This window comes from Anomalospiza imberbis, chromosome 3 (assembly GCF_031753505.1).
Source record: "Anomalospiza imberbis isolate Cuckoo-Finch-1a 21T00152 chromosome 3, ASM3175350v1, whole genome shotgun sequence".
Classification (NCBI taxonomy): domain Eukaryota; kingdom Metazoa; phylum Chordata; class Aves; order Passeriformes; family Viduidae; genus Anomalospiza; species Anomalospiza imberbis.
In genome coordinates, this window is record NC_089683.1 from 5,530,205 (window position 1) to 5,551,415 (window position 21,211).

The 21,211-nt window shown below is 42.1% G+C and overlaps 1 long non-coding RNA gene across 1 annotated transcript; it reads right to left on the minus strand.

Annotated features, from left to right (window-relative positions):
- Positions 1–1,992: 1,992 nt before the first annotated feature.
- On the minus strand, positions 1,993–20,520 carry LOC137470178 (uncharacterized). The gene is made up of 4 exons (XR_010996925.1): positions 20,362–20,520; positions 19,073–19,143; positions 3,141–3,215; positions 1,993–2,140 (listed from the first exon to the last, which is right to left on the minus strand). It is a non-coding gene; the product is annotated as an uncharacterized lncRNA (long non-coding RNA).
- Between the last annotated feature and the right edge of the window lie 691 nt (positions 20,521–21,211).

Genomic DNA, 21,211 nt, shown 5'->3' on the forward strand with positions numbered 1-21,211 from the left:
ATCCTCACAACTTGAAGAGAACTTGGAGAGAAGGAAAGGACTTATCATTGCTGCCCCAGTTTTTTCTTTTGTGGCTGGAAATAGTTTTATGAGACAGTGGAATGAAAGATCAGTTATTACCTTGTTAGTTTGATGATGGTTTTCTACCTCATAACAAAAAAGGGTAATGAAAATTTACACCACTAGACACAGTCTTGAAGTTTCCAGGATTTTTTGGATGAAATTAGTGAGTCTGTTTGATGAGAAAGAAGCAGAGACTTCATGCAGTCCATAGGGAATTAGGACGAAATCTTTACAGTGTTGTTTTGGGTCTGGCTGAGCTGCAGTTCATTTTCCCACAGCAGCCCTCACAGTGCTGGGCTTTGCACTGGGAGCTGGAAGGGTACTGAGAACACACTGGAGTTTGGCTACTGCTGGGCAGGGCTGGCACAGCATCAGCTCTGCTTCTCCAGGATTCTTCCCATCAAGAGACTGGGAGTGGGCAAGATCCTGGGGGAGCACAACCAGGCCAGCAGACCCAAATTATCCAAAGGGATATTCCATACCATAGGATATCAGCTCAGATATAAAAGCTAAGAAAAGGAGGAAGGGGGGACATTCATTTTTACAATGTTTGCCTTCCAGAGCAACTGGTCCATGTGCTGAAGCCCCGCTTCCCAGGAAGTGTCTGAACTTTGCCCACCGATGGAAAGTAGAGAATAGAATTTTTGGGTTTTCCCTTTGCTTGTGCAGGCTCAAAATTTTGCCTTTGCTTCAGTAAACTGCCTTATCTCAACATACAAGTCATTTTTAATTTTATTTTCTCTCCCCTATCCAGCTGGGAATGGGGGGGGGGTGGTAATAGGGCAGCTTGGTGGGCCAAGGTCCACCCACCCCAAGTGTGTTTCTGGATCTGCAGAAATTTGCCTTTCCCCTGGTTCATAACGAGAGTGGGGTGCAGCGTGCAGTTGGTAGCGTGATGTTTCCCACCTATGGAATGGGATATTTGGATCCACCTACAATCTCCGTCTTCAGAGCTTCAGACCCACTCATCCCACCTCCCAGAACAAATCCCTGGCCAGCAGGCTCTCATCTGCACCATGCCACAGACATGAGCCACAGACAGAGCTCTACCCTACAAGAGACTGCCCAAGATGTCATGCACTGGCTCTTCTGGCACTAAAGATCTATTCAAATTCATCCAGAGAGCTTTCCAAGAGGGCCAGCCCCCACATAGACCCACCAAGATCAAATACTCCTAGAAAGCTTTCCAGGTAGGACAGCCCCTGGACAGACCCACCAGGAAGATTTCCCCAAAGCCAAGACCTTCAGCTTTACAGAGTCTGTAGCTGTAGAGCGGGGAGTGATGCCAAAATTTCCAGACAGTTTCTCCTGGAGCCAAGAGCCTGGAAGAGTAGATATAATCTGGGCTCAGCTCCCAGGTCCACAGCAGGGAGCCTGGAAGTTCAGGGAAGCCTGTCCAGAGCCAGAGCTCTCCAAGCATGCTGGTTCCTTGCTGAAAGGCTGTGACTCAGAGCCCAAGCATGGGGGACAGTCTCTAAGGGTGGGGAAACATCCCAAATGCCGGTTGTCCTCATCTGGACCTAGCTGGACCAGATCATGACTTTGGGAGCTGTGTGCCAGCAGGATGGTGACTGTTGTAGTAGCAGGGCTTCAAGTGGTTTCTTCTCTTAGCACTTGTTGGGACGAGGAAAATCTCCGTGTGTGTCAAAAAATGCCATTTTTGTTCAGAACCATCATGTTTCAGGAGCACTGCAAGCAGAAATTTATTAGAATTTCAAAATACTCTCTGAGTTATGTCCAGCTTAGCCGGAAATCAAATTTAGAAGATAAATAAATGAAAGTTGGAATTTAAAAAGAGAAAAAAAAAATCCCTAAAATTTTGAAATATTACCTTTTGCCGGAACAGTATCTGCTCTAGGCATTGATGGAAGGAATTGGCTAATTTGAACAAAACAGCTTTTTCCCTACTTGTTTCTAAATGAACTGATCTAGCAATCCAAAGACAGAAATGTGGGCTGGGTTCCTCACCAGTGTGTGAGTCCAGTTCCACTGACTTCTGGCAGGATTTCCTCAAAGCAAGTTATTCAAGAATGAGTGCAAAACCCACCAGCTAAATTATTCACAACTACAGTCCCTGCTTTATTAGACTTTATTAGAAAAAAAAAAAAAAAAAAAAGAGAGAGAGAAAAAGAATAATTTATTTTGACTAATCACAAATTCAAATCACTTCTCTAGAAAATGACATGCAAACAGCTCTAGTCAGCTTAATAAGATTTGGGAAGGAAGCCAGGCATTGATTTGGCCTTTTGGAGCTCTGATATCACTCTGGCCACATTGCAATGGTTAGAAAAGTCAGAGATGCAACAAGCTGGATTTTTAGAAATCCCTGCCAGTGGAGACAGCTGCCCCTGGGACTGACACCTCCTGAAGTCACACTCACACAGAGGAGTGTGTATTCACTTGATAAGTGGATGTGTTCACACTCTCCCCACTTGCTGCATTGGCTCTGACACGTTGCTGTGTGGACACACTGCTCAGCAAGCTGCAAAAAGTGCCTCTCAGATAAGGTGAGTCCTTCCCTGATAAGCTCTGTAGGGGTCTGGAAACTCTTCCCTTCACTCAGCAAGGAGGGATTAATGGTAGTGACTAATGCAAGGTGGGCAGGGCAGGCTTCCCTTCATGTTTTTCTGTTTAGAAGTTTTTTCCCTCCTGCTCTTTGACAGGTCTCCACCACACTGAAAAATTGTATAATTAATGGAAATGCAGGCTCCATCAGCAGAAAAGAAAGGAGATCTTGTGGGACAAACACAATATTAGGAGGCAGGAGATGTTAGTTCAGGTTCTGGCTCTCCTACAACCTGCCTGTATGATCCCTAACAATTCATCCCATACCTCTGTGCTTCTGTTCTCCTGGTAAATGAGAAAAACAAATTGCAGACTTCCTTCCTCTCTTCGATTTGTTTAGCCTGCAAGACTCCTTGGAGCAGCCCCTGTCTCCTATTACACATTGATGCAGGGCCTTCCCCAACAGGTTGTAGACTCGGAGAAGATTCCTAAGTGCTACCGTAATAATGAGTCATTTACCCCCAGACTCCCTTAGCAGGTTATTGTAGATAATAAATAAGGGAAAGACTGACCTTTTCTGAAAGCTGAATACTTTTTGAAGGTTTAAAAATCAGAGCATGCCAGGACAGGAATGTCAATTCAGCTCCCTACAGAAACAAAGACAATTATCTCCAGTTCAGAGATTGAAAACTGGACAGCAAGAACAAATGATAGTTTCCCAGCTCCCAATCCCCTGTGGAGTTTCTGAGAATTAACCATAAATCTCTGTTACAGAGCTCTTACTCACTGGTTTGCTTCTTTGTATTTGAAAACAAAAAAAAAGCCAAGCATTTCTCCCAGGTTCCCAGCAGAGTCAGAATGAGACGGTGAAGTGTTTTTTCCAGTCCTTCAGTTTTTTTTGTAGAGAAATATTTACAAATGCTAAATCTAGTCAATCATGGGTCATTTTTTATTAAGAAAATGCTAATTTTCTTAATAGCATTCTTAGTCCAACCACTGGGCTACTATCCTATTACTTAATGAGATTGTGATTAACAGAAATGTAGTTTGAAGTCTCTTACCTCACAATACAGGCTGGGCAGAGAATGGATTGAAACCAGCCCTGCCAAGAAGGACTTGGTGGTGGTGGTGGTGGTTGAGAAGCTCAATATGAACTGGAATGTGCACTGGCAACCCAAAAAGTTCATCCTCTCCTGGGCTGTGTCAAAAGCAACAGGTCAAGGAAAGGGATCCTGTCCCTCTACTTGTCTCTGGTGAGATTCCACATGGAGTTCTGCATCCAGCTCTGGGGCCCCCAAAGTATGCAGGACATACAGAGGAAGCCATGAAAATGCTGTGAGGGCTGGAGCACCTCTGCTCTGGGGGAAGACTGAGATTTGGCATTATTCAGGCTGGAGAACAAAGGGTTGAGGGGAGATCTTAGAGCCCCTTCCAGTGCCTAAAGAGGCTCCAAGAGGGCTAGAGAGGGACTTTCTGCCATGGCATGGGAAAAAAGGGGGAATGGCTTTCAGGTGACAGAGGGTTAGATGAGATATTAGGAAGAAATTCTTCCATGTGAGGGTGGTGAGGCCCTGGAACAGGTTGCTCAGAGAAGCTGTGGCTGCCCCATCCCTGGAAGTGTGCAAGGCCAGGCTGGACGGGGCTTGGAGCAACCTGGGATGGTGGAAGGTTTCCCTGCTCATGGCAGTGGGGGGGAATGGAATGGTCTTTAAAGTACCTTGCAACTCAAACCATTTTGTGATTCTGTGATCCTGATCCTACAGATGAATGTGTATATATTTCCATGCATGTCTATACATATACTTATATACTTATATACTCTGAATTGCAAATGTTTGTCAAGCACACTAAATACTGTAAATGAGAACAGCTACAGCATTCTTTCCAGACATGTGAATAGCCCTTGCAGGATAATATATCTGAATCTTGCCTGTGTGCTTAGGCTTCTCCTGTAGATTAATTTCCTGAATAGGGCATCATCTCTGTAGGAGTCACAAGGCATCTTTTACACTGCTAGGTTCCAGCACTATAATGTGGTCAGGAACCATGAATTTTTTAGGCACCATTCCTGAGGCATTTTATATTCATTATTCATGAGAAGAGAAGGTGGGAATAATGTTTTTGGCAGACACTTGCCAGGATATGGATTGGATTCACGAGAAGATGACTTTTCATGGAAGTAGTCAACTCCACTCAATTTAAACCATGGCTCTTGGGAAGCATTTAAAATATAGAGCTTTAATGGAGCTGCACTGCAAGCAGCACAGAGCAAACTGTCCAGAGTGTGTGTGTGTGTGTGTGTGTATGTATGTATATAAATATATATCTATATTTACATATAGCCAGATGCTCAAGGTCAAAGGCACAGAGATAGCCCCTTGGGGACTGGAGCTATGAAAATGTTTGCTGAGACAACTGGCTGCTCAGAGCTCTGCACCCCTGAGAGGCTGCTCCAAACTAGAATTTGTCCTTGGGGTGAACTACAGGCTCTAAGACACTGCCTCAGCACCCATGGCAAGGGACATCTGAGGATCTCAGGCAGCAGATGCAAAGAAAACAATGGTGCAAGTGGATTGGGGTTTAAAGTGTAAAGTCAGATATCCCTGTACAGCTGCTCAAGACCTTTCACACCAGGACACCTCCTTCCCAAGGAGCTACAAAGCTCTGATCCTTACAAATGGTGCACACACAGCTACATGCTCAGCATAAGTGCAATAATCCATCTGTGTCTCAAGGCAGCACCTTGTGAGCAAAATTGGGGGGGAGAAAAACCCGTCTTGTAAAAGGCACAGTGCTCAGTGAGAGCGATCAGGAGTATCTGGTGCGTGGCATCAGACAGGACTTGGGGATAGCATTGAGAGCTGGGGGAGCTCAGCCTGGAGAAAAAGAAGCTGAGGGGAGACTTCATTGCTCTCTACAACTCCCTGAAATGAGGGTGAGTCTCCTCTCCCCAGTAACAAGTTGAGAGGAAATGGTCTCAAGCTGCACCAGGGGAGGCTTAGATTAAATATTAGAAAAAAATTCTTCATACAAAGGGTTGGAAAGCATTGAAAAGGGCTGCCTAGGGCAGTGGTGAAATCATTATCCCTAGAAGCATAGGCCCTGAGATTGGCTTGGTTGGTCAGAGCATTGTGCTGATAACACCAAGGTATGGGTGCAATTCCCCAATGGGAATATATTCACCTTAGAGTTGAACTCGATGAACCTTGTGGGTCCCTTACAACTCAGACTATTGTGTGATTCTGTGAAAAAATTGTAGATGTGGCACTTTAGGATGTGATTTAATGGTGAAAATGATGGTGGTGTTGGTTTGAAAGTGGACCTGGATGGTGTCAGAGGTTATTTCCAGCCTTGGGGGTTCTATGATTCCACGGAAGCTGAAATCAGTCTTGTCTTCTTAAGTCAGTGGAAACCAGAGAGATGGAGAAGCACACACATTTCCTCACCAAAACAGAGGGACTGACTCCTCAAGACACTGCAAAGCTACAGAAATTCTTATAATCCATTCCTTCTGACCTCCATATCCAGACTGCCTCCTATCTGCCCCAGGCACTTGTCTTTTGGCCTGGCCCTGAGCAGACTTAGCTTTGCCTTTCAGAACATTTGCTATGCAGTCAAGAGAAAGAAAGACATGAAATAGCTTAGCAGTCTGAATACATCATTAACAGATTAATATGTTATTAACAGACTTTGGAAATATGTAATCTGAATATAGTTCCAAAGCCTGTATTTGCCCTGCCTAACTTTAGGCTCACAGTGGAGCCACAAAAATTAGTAGCATAATTGCCTTCAGCTCCTCTCTAACTGAAGAGACAAGCACAGACAGAAGTGATGTGACTCTTAACTGGGCTGGAGGTTTATGCTCTCTTCTTTTCTTCTACAGTGGAGCATTTTGAATGATCTTTCTTGTGATCATTCCTCATTTCAGCCTTCTTGAATTTCCCCAGCCCTGCCAGAAAGTGCATCTTGGATGCTCTGGGCTATTTCTTTAGAGATTAATCTCTCTTAAACACTTGGACTTATTTTCACCTCTTCTCCAATCATCATCTTTACTTCATTAATGCTGTAGATCCAACCCAACCCTTTCCTTACTCTGACCAAATCCAGTTTAACCTCTGTTATCAAATCCAACTGTAATTTCTGTGTGAGGCAGTAATGGTTTAGTAAATCTACTTTATCTGGGTGGCTTCCCTGAAAGAACTGGGAATTAAAATTCTCCATCACTATAAGGTCAAACACACTGCAGGTCAGCCACATATCCTTACTTTGTGGGGCATTTTTTCCCCACAAATTCACTCTCAAAAAGATAGAGAAAGCAAGTTCACAGAAAGAGAACAGATAAGTGTATTATTAAAATAAGCTGTTAAGATTAGTCGTGTACAACTTGAGCTTGTTGGTGAGAGCTCCTACCAGCCCCCTCCAGGAGCAGCCAGAGACCAGAAAGCATCTGCCTTGGGACCAGTCAGTCATGTCTCCATCCGATGCTGGCGCCTGTCCTGCTGAGAAAGGGGGCTTGTCTTCACTAATTTCATGATGTCACCATTAGGGGAGTGGGAAGCATTATTTCCATGAATAATAATATGCCATGAAGGGAAATCAGTGCTTAAGAACAACGCCCTTGATCACTGTCCAGCCAAGCAACCCAAAGAGCTCTCTCCTCATGTAGGAAAACGAGTTATTGATATGCACATTGTTGCAAAGGGCAGTTCTTAATCATAATTAAGCCACTGTGAAAAGTCAAAGCATTCAAATCATGCGAGGGCTTTCACCATTGCAATCTGGCATCCATATGTTCAATGGCAACTCAAACAGACTGCTTTAATTTTTCTGTAGGTTGTTTTTTTTTCCCTCTGAATTGACTCAATATCATTTACCCCTTTAAATATGTCAGTTCTGTGATTTTGGATATGCAGCCCCATATTGTCTTTCAGAAGGCTAAGTTAAAACATAGCACTCTATTTCGATGCACTGTACAATAAGAAATCATTTCTTTAAGAAAAATAAGGCATGACAGTCACCATTGTGTTGTGAGATATTCCCACAAACTTCCATATTTCAATCTCAATATGGGTTGCTTCAGAACCTGACCAAGTTGTTTAAGTAAATTCTGAATAAAAGTAAGAGGAGCCAAAAATTCTTTTAGTTGATTGTTAATCTAGGGCACTGGATATATCCTTCAGATATTTCCAGGCATCGCTCAAATACTTCTAGCCTAAAGATTTAATGTGCATGTTCATCTTGGGTTCAGTCAAGAAAATTTGAAAAAAAAAAAAAATCTAACTAAAATCTCCTTCTGAATGGAGTCTAAAAGCAGTTGAATTCTGGTAGTGAAGATCAGTCTCTCTCATCAAGGAAAAAGAGTTAATGATTTAAAGAGGGGGTTCAAGTGTAAATGGGCTTCTCTTGGCCTGGAGTGTATTTACTATAAAAACTATACGTATTTTTCAATTTTTCAGATAGCTGAGTTGAAATCATCTTACAGTGGGAATGGTAGCAAAATACCTTGCTGGTTTTAAGGGAGAGGACAATCATTTTATGAAAGGATTAAGACTCTTCCTGAGAGAAGGAACAGGATCCCTGAAACTCTGCACCCCAAGTGCCTCCGTATGCAGGCCATGGGAGTGAAGGAGCTCCTCTAGCTGGTCCCCCCCACCCTGAAGACATAAAAACCAGGCCACAGAAATCACTTCCTGGACACACCAGTTTCTTTCCACTGACTCTTAAGTGATCACAGTGTGTCTAGGTTAGATGAACAGAGCTATGCCAGAGGAGTTAGATGATCTGAGTCCCATCAATGAGGCAATATTTAATTTCCCTCTATTACACATATCAACTTTTTATCCAAATCTAAAATTGGAAAAAAGCTCCAGGAATTTTTCAGAGATTCTGGAGTACAAAGTAGAACTGAAGATCATGTATTACATGTATTACAGAGGAAAATGTGTCTTAACTTGTCTGAAAATCACTGGAATACATTAAATTCATCAGTTCTGCTTTGGGTCTTTCTGACCTGCTTTCCTTCAGTTCCCAAATACCTCCCAAAGTGTCCTGCAGAGCACGTACCCCAGGTCCCTCGCTTGCAGAGCTAGCCAGCTTTTCCTCAGCAGCACATCACTCAGCAAATCCAGTAGGAAACAGGAAAACAAATGTCATTTTTTTGCATATGCTCTTGAATCCCATCCCAATGAGGATCTTCTGTTGACTCTATGAGCTGTGTGAGCAGGACTGAAATAAGGTCATTGAAAGGATAAGAAAACAGAAATTAGCCTAAAAGCCCCTGAAATTTTATTATTTAAAAATGCTAAAATGTGAGGCGATCAGGGACACATTTTCAATGTAAGAGAATGTTAGTGATTGAAAGTCTTAATTAACAACAAAGGGGAGAGTTTTAAATCATCTCAGACTACATTTGAATGGGTAAAATATTAAAAAATTGCCACATTCACCATCAGTTCCTTAGAAAGTAAAAGTAGAAAATTTCAGCAATGTGAGACCCTGGGACCACTGAAGGATTGAAGAACCCTCAACTAAACTTAAAATCTAAACCTCAGTTCCTTGGGTAGGACTCATGGCAGTGTCTGTTTAGAGGGTGAATGCCACATGGCGTCTCTAAAAGTACATCTCCAACTCTTCATGGTGATGAACTTCACAAAATAAAATCCTCTCCCTGGCACAAAAAGGAGATAGCAATTAACATAACCACACAAATTCCTGTATTTATGGTGGTGCCAGCCTGACTTAGATGATGTCTTCATGGCTCTCCAGCAGCTGACAGACCATATGTCTCAGCAGAAGAGTCCTTTACAGCAGTGTATTGGCATGACAGAGTCTTCCAGGACAGATTGGAAGCATCACCTCTTTCATAAGGCCTCAGCCTTGCAAACACTGGAAAGGCAAAGCTGAAAATGCCATGTTCTCCTGAAGTCCATAAGCATATAATAGTATGCACTACTCCAGCATGGATAACCAGATTGCGTTCCTGATTTCCTCATGTGAAGCCCAAGCAACCCATGGAAATAGAAAAGCCTCCTCCTGTGTTTTCTTAATGAATTACATTGATTAAGCCTGCTTTAGAAAATTAATTGATTTGATATGACTTAGAAGGACTAACTTTTCCACTTTCTTTTGGCATTTTACAGCCATGCTGCCACATCTAAAAGACTCACGGAGGGCAGAGGAGTTAAAATGAAGGACAGTGGAACTGGCAGCTCGTCTGGCTCCCCATTCCCTGCAAAAACAAGAACCATTCTGCATGGCAGAGTCCTCTGTCTTACCCCCAGCCCAAAATACTATGAATAAGGACCACAGTTCTCTGTTCACTCAGGAATGTCAGATATGAAACCACAATCAAGCTACGATCTCTTTAGCACAGCATGCTCCACATGCCAATCTACGTTTGTTGAAAAAAAAAAGATTCTGCTGGAATAAGTTTCTATTATAAGCTTTCACTGTGTACATTTTTTGGAGTTAGTATATAATTCCTGCAGCAGAAACCAATATCTTTTCTGTTTTACAACTGCACATAAATACAACTGCCTTCCATCTAAAAAAAATAAATATTCACAATGTCTGTTCAGTTTGCCTTCTCGCAGCATCTCTCTCCCTCTGCCCAAATATAATCACACTTTCTAACCCAAATCACTCGTGGAGGGGGGGAGAGCCAAACAAATCTCACATTCATAAACTCAGATGACAGCCACCCTGAGCCACAGGAATAGCACAGAATTTATTGGAGCCATTAGCCCAGTACAAAGCAACTGGAGTAAACAGCGACTTCCAAAGCAGGCACAGTTATTTGGAGCAGCTCCAGCATGCAAATGGTAGAGACATTGATAGCTGGGGCAATTATTATTTCCTTTCCCCACACCCTTTTCCTATTTGAAGCTTGGCCAAATGAGTTTTTCTGCAGATGCTGGAGGCACTGGAATCAGATGAAAATGATGTTGTTTTTTATGGTTGCCCTCAAGTTGTCAATACAAGAATGAAAAAAATTTCCAGCTTGCCCATCACCATGAATTCACGGTGGGAATAGTGTTTACACGTATAATAAGCTCACTGGATCTTGGTTTCTTCTTGGAATTGTGAAGCAGGTTGTCTGACCAAGCGATTTGTCTGTGTGGAGCAAATAGGATAAGGGCCACTTTGTCTAGAATTATTTTTTTTTTAAAAATAACCAAGGACCCATAAATAAGACCCGAACCCAGATGAGCCCAAGTTTAAAGCTTAGACTTAAAAAATAGGATAATTATTACTATTGGTAATGCTGTTACTATTCTTAGCAGCCTCACACCCACAGTTACAATGAGAAAGATGTTACAATGAGAGTTGTGCAAAAACTGAACAGAAAAATAATCTTTGCCCCATAACATACAATATATACAACATATAACATACAATCTTATGCAAGAGACTAACAGGGAAAGTTCACAGACACAGGGAGCAGTTGGCAGCCTGAATGAGATGAAATAAGTGGGACTCCAGAGTCACCTTCTTTTTCTTTCTGGTTTCTTTCCCCTAGCAGACCTCTGCGCCAGGGAGTCTCCCTTTCCACACATTCACACAGCTCCAAGCATCATCTCTGCTCTGCCTGCAAATTTGGGGAGGGTTTCAGCAAGTTTCTAAGTGAAAGGTATGCAAGTGGATAAGACAGACAGCCTGGCCTTATTGGTGCTCTTTATTCTTGTGTTGAATTCATGCATACGTGGGATTGTGCCATGTGTTTCCAGTCAGCCTTCAGACATGGGATTCTGAGCAGGCAGGGAAGGGAGAGGTTTCAGCAGCAAAGGGTGTTGCAGCAGATCCTTCTGGCTCCACTGCTGATATTGCTGTGCTTCTTTTGTGTTGGGAAGAGGAGAAAAGCTGCCCTGGCAGGACGAGCTGAAAAATTGTTTGGTTTGATGCTTTGGACAAAAACCTGAGAGTGAACCAGTGGGCTGAGCACTGAACCATGATCTGCCTGATGCTGTTTCAGTTTCTAGCTCTTGCTGATATCCTTTATGAAGTTTAGGAATACATATACACATTCCCATGGTGTTTTGCCCTACCTGGTACTTCTGCTTGTTCACCACATTCTGTAGTTTTGCTGCAACCCAGACATCCCTAACCCAAGTTCTGTTGCACATTTGGAACATTTCAAAGACTTTTGGGCCAGACACAATTATGCAATTGCTTCACGGATCAAAGAGCTAATATGCATTTATTATTCCCTTTGTAATGCATTATTAATTGGCTGCCTAAAAATTGTCCCTCACACAACAGCAAAAATCTCATTCTTAAAACCATCATAGAAGGTACATGACAGCACACAATCCTCTGACACATTTACTTAATGCAATGTGAACTCACAATGTAGCTTAATGGACATTGTGGACATAATTGATAATTCCACAGCATTCTTCAGTGCCAGTTCTGGTCTTGCATCAAAGATTTATAAAGACCAGTTAGTTTAAAGACCTGCTAAAATTTTACAGGATAAAGGCCAATATTGTGCAATCCAGTACCTACAGGGGTGATGCAGCTGATGGAGGCAGAAGAGAAGATTTCTGCATCAAAAAGGTTGATCAGCACCTGAGCAATTGTCATGCACTCAGCTTCTTTTGTACTTTTTCCAGGTCCAAATTTTATATTTATCTGTTGGCAGGAGGCATTTCAGCTACGAAATCAAACTGATCTTTTCTGAAGAGGTCAGATAGGAATCCAGTTCAGCTCTCAAACCATCACTAATGGGTTTTATTTGCATTTTAAAACTGGACTTAAATGTATTCTGATAGGATTTGTGACTTCAGGTTTTGGTGAATTTTTCAACATAGATAGCTGCTGTCTGTAATTCTCTAAGCTATTTATCAGCTAGATAAAAGCCAGAAATACGAAACGTAGTGTCATCTGGAGATGTTGGTATGTTGGAAGTATTCTGGAGCCATACTTGTGGCCTGCAGCAACAGTTGATAGCAAAAATCACAAAAAATCTCCATCTAACAAGAAGAAAGTCTTAGAGTGGCTGAAGAGTAACTTTAGATGAGATTATGCCTTTCAAGCACCTATTTTATCTCCTGGGGCTGCAATGGGAACTTGGCTTAGATGCCAACATTCCCACTGTGGAGCTAATCAGATGAAATGAGTTCCAGGATCAGGGTCAGGCTGTCTCACCGTTTGTCATGAGCAGCCCTGAGAATCCTCTGAAGGCTGAGAGCCACCAGCCATGGCAATGTGGACTCCATGAAACCATGATATTCTCAGATGGACTGACAAGCCTCAACCTCCTCAGCAGACTCAGCAGAGCTGTACCCTCCCTGGCACAGCCAAGCTTGCCCCTTTCACATTCCTGGGTACTTTTGCCATATATCTCCTGTACACAGTCCCAGTCTACTCTCAACAGTTCATGCCTCAGGCTCCAGCCATTCCTAATTCCTTTCAGGGCTCTTGGTCCCATTTTCCTGGAAGTCATGAAATGCTTGGGCTGGAAGGGACCTTAAAAATCATCTCGTTCCAATATCCCTGCCATGGGCAGGGACACCTTCCACTCTCCCAGGTTGCTCCAAGCCCTGCCCAACCTGGCCTTGAACATTTCCAGGGATGTGGCAGCCACAGCTTTTCTGGGCAACAAGTGCCAGGGCCTCACCACCCTCAAGTATTCACAGTTATGTTGCTGGGATGCCCTAAAAATTCTCAATCAGTAAGGATCTGAATTTCTCTTCTCAGCTCCTCTACCTATATATCTGATTTGGGTTTTTTTAAACCTAAAATATTCATTCCCACCCTTTCTTCATGTCAGATTCCCACTGGATCTCAAACTCAGTGTATTCCATATCTAAAATTCTTGTACCAATTTGTTCTTCATCTTTTCATTTGGCCCTAGATTATGTTCTGTTTTCACTTTTACATGATAGCCTCCTTGCTAAGCCTGAATTTCACACAAACAAAACAATTCCCCTCTTAACTTCCACTTCTTCTCTATTTACTTTCAGAAATAGAAAAAATATTTTTGACAAAACTTAAAATAGAGATTTCAGAATTTCAAAAGGTGAAGCATGAAAGAAGCACTGTAAAGCAAGGCCATGACTGAACATCAGTCAGCTTAGGAGTTGTGTTTAGTCATATTTATCTTCACTAAGGCATCCCTAAGGATTGTAACACACATACACAAAGCCTGGCTTTGCTCAACAGGCTTAGAAAAGGTGGCTGAAAACAACCTGACTGGCTCTTGTCCTGCAGGTGTTCAGGCACTGTTTTAAAGCTACCTTTTACACACTTGCAAGAGGAACTGTTTTAATCAGACCAATAATGCAAGAAATAAACACATCTTTTAACCACTAAAAGGTGTCTGTGCAGTTTGTAAAAGTCACCAGCACCTTGAAACCATTTGAAACTCAGGCTTCATCACTTTTCCCCTTCAGCAAAGTAGTTGCTGAGTTAATGGACACAATTGAATCCAGTCTGGGCTAGTGGGGTGGGGAATATGAGGAGCTACTCCTCAGTCAACAGGAGGCAGGTCTTCCAACTGAATGTCAGGTGAGACTTCTGCTGAGACTTCTGCTGAAAATTCCAATCTCCATATTTACAATCCCCATTTGCTGTGACTCCATATACAAGTATTAAATTCTGCACTCATATTTAAAAAAAAATTGATTGTCTTCACAAATATCAATGTTTTTATCATAACTTTGTAGTATTTTTATTGTCTTTTTCTGGTCACTAATGTCCCTATACCTTAGAAGCCATTAAAATCTGCAAAATCTATCAATTTATCCTCACTTCAAGTGAAAATCCAACAGGAGTAGGAAAGATGAACTGCACTTGTTTCCAGATTAATCTTCGCATTGGACTGTTAAGAAACTCTGTTCTTTTGTCAATAGGCTCTGTCATTCCATCTTCCTTTCTCATTTCCAGGAGCCCATGACTCCTACTGATAAATTCTTCACAAGCACAAATGTTTGGGCTCAGTGCAGGAATAACCAATCAAAGTCCTGAAGATCCTTTATGCTGAGCTATTCGTCAGGATTTCCACGGGAAAGAGACAACGTGGAACAAGCATGTTGTCATCTCTCAGCTTCAATAAATATTTGGAGCCAAACTCTCATGAAACAATAAATTCCATATCCAAACATTCCCTTAGGTTAATTCCAACTGAATTTCATGCCTACCTTCTACTTTCCAGTATTTTTCCCTATTTTAACATCATCCATGACCTTGCTGAGGGGCTGCCTGTCCCATTAAAAGCCATTAATGACAATCTTCACCAGTATCAGCCCCCCTATTGACCCCAGAAGAAAAGTGCCAGCAACTGGTCTCCAGTTGCACATCCTGCTGATGCCCATTGTTCCACAAGCACAGTGGTCCAGTTTTCCATCCCAATTTTCAGTCCATCCATCCAATTCATATCTCTCTGACAGTCACCACAGTGTCACTGCTTCCATTTGTTCCTCATTTTTGTATTGCTTTAGGAGAACTGGAAAATGGAGCTCTCAGGTAAAACAAACCAGAGCAGCAGCAGTTGGTTCAGCTCACATCCAGACTTCTGAAACATCAGAAGCTATCAGATACCTTGCCTGTTGTAAAGATGCTTGGCATCCTAGGAAGTCAGGAGCTGACTTTAGATGACTTGGGGTGTCTTTACCTCTGGAGTTTTCTTTTGTGATTCCAGATGTGCATCTGATAAGCATTAGCTCATATTTTCATACCTGTCAGTCTCAAGGCCTGGCAGTGAGTTGTGCCAGAAGAAAGCTGTTCTGCACTTTTTTTCACTCCAAGGGAGAATTCTGCGGACCACTAAAAAATAAGTCATCCCAGGAGTCCTTTGGCCAGAAAAGATGATGTTCCAAGTCCAAAATGCAGCTTGGGACAACATCTTTTGCTTAGTTAAATCCAAAGATCAAGGTCTGTGGCATTTCCCTATCATTTTGCAACAGCAAAAGCCTGTATCTACTTTTCTTCCTGCTGAACTAACAGCACTGAGGGTTCATCTCTGTAACCTAAACACTGCCAGCGGACACTCTGTGACTGACCCTGAGATTAACTGGCACACTCTGGTCACATCCCTATTGCTAAATTCCCTTAACTATAACACAGGGATGTTGCCTCATCTTGCCTATAGGAAATGGATCACAGACAAAATGTTGTGAGTCAAGAGAAGTAAAAAGGCATAAATCTTTCTTTTTCGCATAGTACATCTGTATGTACATTTTATACAGGTATAAAACAACCAAAATCAAGAGTCAAGGCTTCGGATGCATCCAGCATTGCTGATGATGCAGCTGACTTCAGCAAGGGCCATTAACTTAATGCTGAGCACTTTTGCCTCAAATAAAACAGCTCGATACAACTATTTTGGGAGAAAATGCAGGCTTAGGACTCAAGCACTTTGGAAACCTATTCTAGGCTTCATCTCTTCCTGTGACAAGGAACAAATCAGAACATTATTTGATGATACTACTTTTCCACTTAGCAAAGCACTATTAGTATAATAATCTACCAAAATGTATAAAGAACAGGAAAAGCAGAAAACACTGGCAATGCTATATGCTGTTGCTATTATTATTTTATAATATAGGTATTAATTTTGGATTTGATCCCCAGGAAATGAAATTTAGAAGCACAGATAAAAATGGCAGTTTGACTAGCTCATTCTGGAAAGTTCAAGAGCAGAAAAGTGTGAGACAACAGCTATCAGGCATTATCTCCAATAACTCCTGAGACATAGGTGAGCTCATGGACAACTAGATCAAATTCAGTGCCTATCTCTGAAAATAGGGGGAAAAAGAATTCTCTGACACTTGAGTTGGGCTCACCATAAAATTCTGGGACAACCCCTAAAACCTTTAACATTTTTCCTTCATTTAAATGGAGCCTAAGAGTGGTTGTATCTCAATTTGGAAATTTACACAAAAGTACAAAGCATATCGGAGAAGAATCTGCAAGAACAAATAAAAGCAAATTAAATATCTGTTTGTCATATCCACTTTAATAAATTTTTGACAGTGTTTTGTCTGAGTTTCTTATGTATAATTTAAAGTAACATGGACAGAACTACAGTAAAGTGTTTCTGCTGCTGTTCATAATCACAAAGCAGTTAGTAACTGTCACAGTCAAAGTGGAAAGATATATCCAGTAGTTTTCCTCAAGTATCTGATCTGGCTCTGTACAATGTATTCATTAATGACCTGAATCCTGAACCAGGCCTGTAATTGCTAGAAAGTTTGTAGTTAATCTTGGTTTGAGTTTGGGAGTGGACAGATGACCAGCTTGCTAATCTTTGCTATTCATCTCTTTAGTGTAATACAACCCAGATGATTATGGCAAGGAAAGAAATTTTTAAAATAAATGTATTTTAAATAGTGTACGTAATGCTACCCAAAAGCAGGGTTTGAGGTTTATTCTTCAAAGTATTTGTTCTGTCCATTAGTTATATCCTGAATAAACACAACTGGTTTTCTATGCTGCAGTATTTTTCCCCTGAGATTTACAGGGCACTCTTTAGAGCCAAGCAGTTTTGCAAAACCTTCACAGATTTTTAAAGATGAAGGGAACCATATTTATTATGTAGCCTTATCTCCAGCCTAATACATGAAATAGAAGAATACATGAGAAACAGGTTCAAGACATCCCAAAGTTTTTTAAAACAGCAGTAATTATCTGGAACTGATGTATTCATCTTCCTCTCAGGCCACCACCCTGGAATCTTCTTCTGCCATTGCCAATTTACTGAGTGGGGCATGGATTTAAGCCATTGCTGACCCTGGAGGAAAACCACAGCTACGCCACAGACTGGTTTAGATTTAGGCCAGGGAGTCCAGGCCCCAACTTGAAATGCAGAGGTCAAACTTCAGTAACCAGAAATAATCTTCAGAGCTTTAAAATGGCAGGCATCCAATGATCCAGCTTGCTCCTTGGTTTGATAAATGCTGCCCTGCAGTAAATCCTGGAGGATTTGTATGCTTCTCACATATCTAGAGGTATGCAACATCTTTGTCAAAGGCTTCTAGCAAAGGCAAACCCTCCCTGGCACTGAGGCTGCCGAGTGGGCATCTTTGGAGAGGTGGAGATGGGATTTAGTGCCGTGTAACTGTGATGGACAGACTCAGGAGGTACCAGAGCCTTGTCCCTCTGTCTATTTGCCACAAGAGATTGTCAGACACCAATCATGCGCTCACATTTTCCACATGCAGGGAAGAGGAGAGGCCTCCATCTCTCACTCCCTTTATATCCTTGTGATCACAACAGAGATGATAAAGAAGCAGCATGAAAATTTTATGCTTAGGGCAGGTTTTAAGTATGAAGGTGGGCAGCACTTTTTTTTTTTTTTTTTTTTTTTTTTTGTAAAAAGGAGGAAAAAAAAAAAGCACTTCTGCATAAATCCAGGTGAAGGGCAGCCTACAGCAAGAGAAATCCCTATTCCCTTCCATTCCTCATCATCCCTCCTGCCTTCCCACAAATTTCTCCCAGGTTAAAGTGCTCACTGCAGGCAAGCAGGGTCTCAAATTTATGTCTCATCTGAGCTGTGGCTCTTCTGAGCACGATAATGCTCAGTTAACACAGTACCATAGCACTAGATCAGGTATCATCTGAGGGGGAAAACGTGCCACCTCTCGAGGCACAAATACAACTTCCTCAGCACCTGGGTGTTCTTGGAGAGCTCTTAACTTACTAATTTGTTTTTTAATATATACTGTTATTCAATAATGGTAGAGGGGGCTGCTGGGTCTGGGAAGAAAATAAGAAACCTTAGCTGAGCAGAGACGTGGCTTCAGAATGGATATGCAGAGAATCATGTCACACAAGGCTCACAAAACTCAAACCCTGCTGGGATTTGTTTTCCTCTCTGAGTAAATTATGTGACATGGAGGGAGTGTCCTGCAGGAAACCTAAGCAGGAGATTCCAACTTCAAGTCAAGGAGACAGCATGGAAAAACAAATCCAGGTATGAGAAACCTCCTCTGTTTTCAGCTACAGGTTTGAAGATACCTTGGCTCTCCCCAGCCTCTGACATGAATTGGTTTGGTTCTCTGGCTTCCTTCAGAGCTTGATATGAGAAACAGTGCCTCTATCCCAAAGGAGAAGCTCTGCTTCATGTTATTCTTGCCGCTCTCAAATCCTCATGCTGTGTGTCCACACACACTGCAGAACAGCAAATCCACTGCAGTAACCCCAAAGCACCTTTTGGGAAGATATTGATTTTTCCTATTATCCATTTCCTCTCCAGACTCAAACAAGGAAGTGAAAAACCAAGGAAAATATAAAAATCAGTCAGCCTTGCTGTGGATACACACTTGGGACTCCCCAAGCCTGAAGTGCGATGTGTGTTTGCGCATATCTGGAGCCATAATAAGATCCTTCAGTTGTTGTGAGATGCAAAGCTTGCACTGAAGAGCTTTAATCCAGAGCCAGTTTGGGACTCAAACCACCAAATTATCCAAATACAACAATTTTTTTCTTTGGCTAATTACACAGCTAGAAAGCTGCTAGAAGGTTTCCAGGGTCTGGAGGTGTTTTAAGGCAAGAAGCTGCTAACCTCAGTACTGATGATGTGGGAAAAGGAAGGGAGAGCCTTGTTCTTGTTTGCCTCTGGACTTCCCATTTTACCTGTGGCTGGAGGCAGAAATGCTGTGCTGCAAAAGATGTTCTTCACTTTCAATTCCCTCTTAAAATGGTATATAGTAGCCCTTTCCAAAACAGAGAAAAACTCAACTAAATTATTTCAGCCCCCTCAAGGTTCAGTTCAAGGCTTTGATAACAACTTTGGGTCACTTCTGATTTCATCCAACTGTATTTGACCCACCCTAATTGCACCAGCACATCTGGAAATGCTACACTAAGGCCCTGCCAGCACTTTCATTTATAAACCCTCCTGTTTTCATGGGTTTGTAACTTTTCCTGAAGAAAAAAATAAAGGAACAGCAGAAGGGATGAAACTTAATGTGAAAACTTCTCAGCTGGGGAGCAATTTTTGTATGTGTGTTGCAATATTTCAAGGAAATCAAATCAACCCATTTTGAAAATGACGAAAGAATTAATAGGAAGGGGTGGGAAGGTAGAAGAGCATTTTCTTGAGTTTGCTTTTTTCTTTACTTGAAACACATAGGAAAAAATATTGTAGCTATAATGCATTTCTCAGTTCTGACCTGTGGCTTGGATTAGAGGCTTTGGATGACTCTTTCAAGGGGACAGCAAAGAAAAAGAATGTTTGCTCAGAGGACCTGCTTAGAAATTACTCTGAGGGACAAAAACCATCAGTATGTCTCTATTATTTGGTGCAAAGTGATGTGAATTGCTGGAAACTCTGGGAGCAGCCGGGATCTCTGCTGCTTAAAAAAGAATATGGGCTTGTTTAGTAGGACTATTTGACAGAGGAATTGCTAAAGCACCATCCTTCCAGACATGGAGAGAAGCATTGAGCTCTCTTTCCAGGCAATCCTTCCTGGGGTTTACTCCAAAGCCCCTAGCTGAGGGAAAGTCCCACTTACCAAAGCCTGCTTGTGGTGAACACTGAATAATCCACAGGGTGACACTAATTCTGAAGAAGATAATATGAAGATAAATACAAACACCTATGAATCTGTCACAGGATCACATTATGGGTAATGAAGTTCTACTTTCACAGTCATGAAATGGATTGGCTATACAAGAAAAGCACACAGGAGCTGGTTCCTGCAGGATATTAGGAAGGTACTGCTGAGATGCTTCAGAGGATCATAAAATGGTTTGGCTTGGAAGGGACCTAAATCTATTCCCAGCCCCCTGCCATGGGCAGGATGCCTCAGCAGCTGAATCACACAATACTTGTATATATTTACTACTAACTGAAGAACTTACTGGACTTCAGTGTTTCCACAGCAACTTTGTGCCCTCTAACTACAGGGCAAACTCAAACACCTCCACCCAGCTACCTAAATTACCCAGAGCCTCCATCCATCACTCTGCATCAGGGGCCATACAGTCAAAGAACAAATCTCATTCCTTGATCTCAAGAAGCAGGAGAAAGGAGCACAGTGTTTTTTCCTGCGTCCACTACACTGACACAGTACACATTAAAAATACCTGCAAAAGTTATTACTGCAGATGACCCTTGATCCATACATCAGGTTCAGCTTCATCAAAAACACATGAAGGTGTATCTGAATTCTTGCATTGTTCCAAGTTATGGGGCAGATTGCAACCCAGCTTGGCTGAAGATAAGTGGCATAAAATGTTATTTGCAAGTGACCCCCTCTCTCTATTGACTATTGACAGCCCCCCTGCCTCAAAGGTCCAGCTGAAGACATTCACTATTCCATCCCTTCATGATTGTCCAGACACACACTGGCTGTAACAGAAGCTTGAACGCATGTGAGCACTAAATCTGAGTGTCTTAGCCTGGAGTTTATCAAAGTTAGCAATTTTATGGAGATTACTTCCAATCCTCATCCACAGCATCCAACAGCTTCTGCAGCATAGCATCAGACTCTGTGTTGCATTATATCACATTTGCAACAAACACAGCCAACTGTGGCAGGTCAGCTGCCACATGGCAGCTTGCAAAAACATAATAATTTGCTTGAGTCCTTGAGCCACAGCCCTTAAAAAGCTCAGATGCAAATATGCAATTTATATTCTCACCAATTCAAAGGCACTCAAATTCTAATGTAGGTTGACAAGAACTTGATGGAAGAAG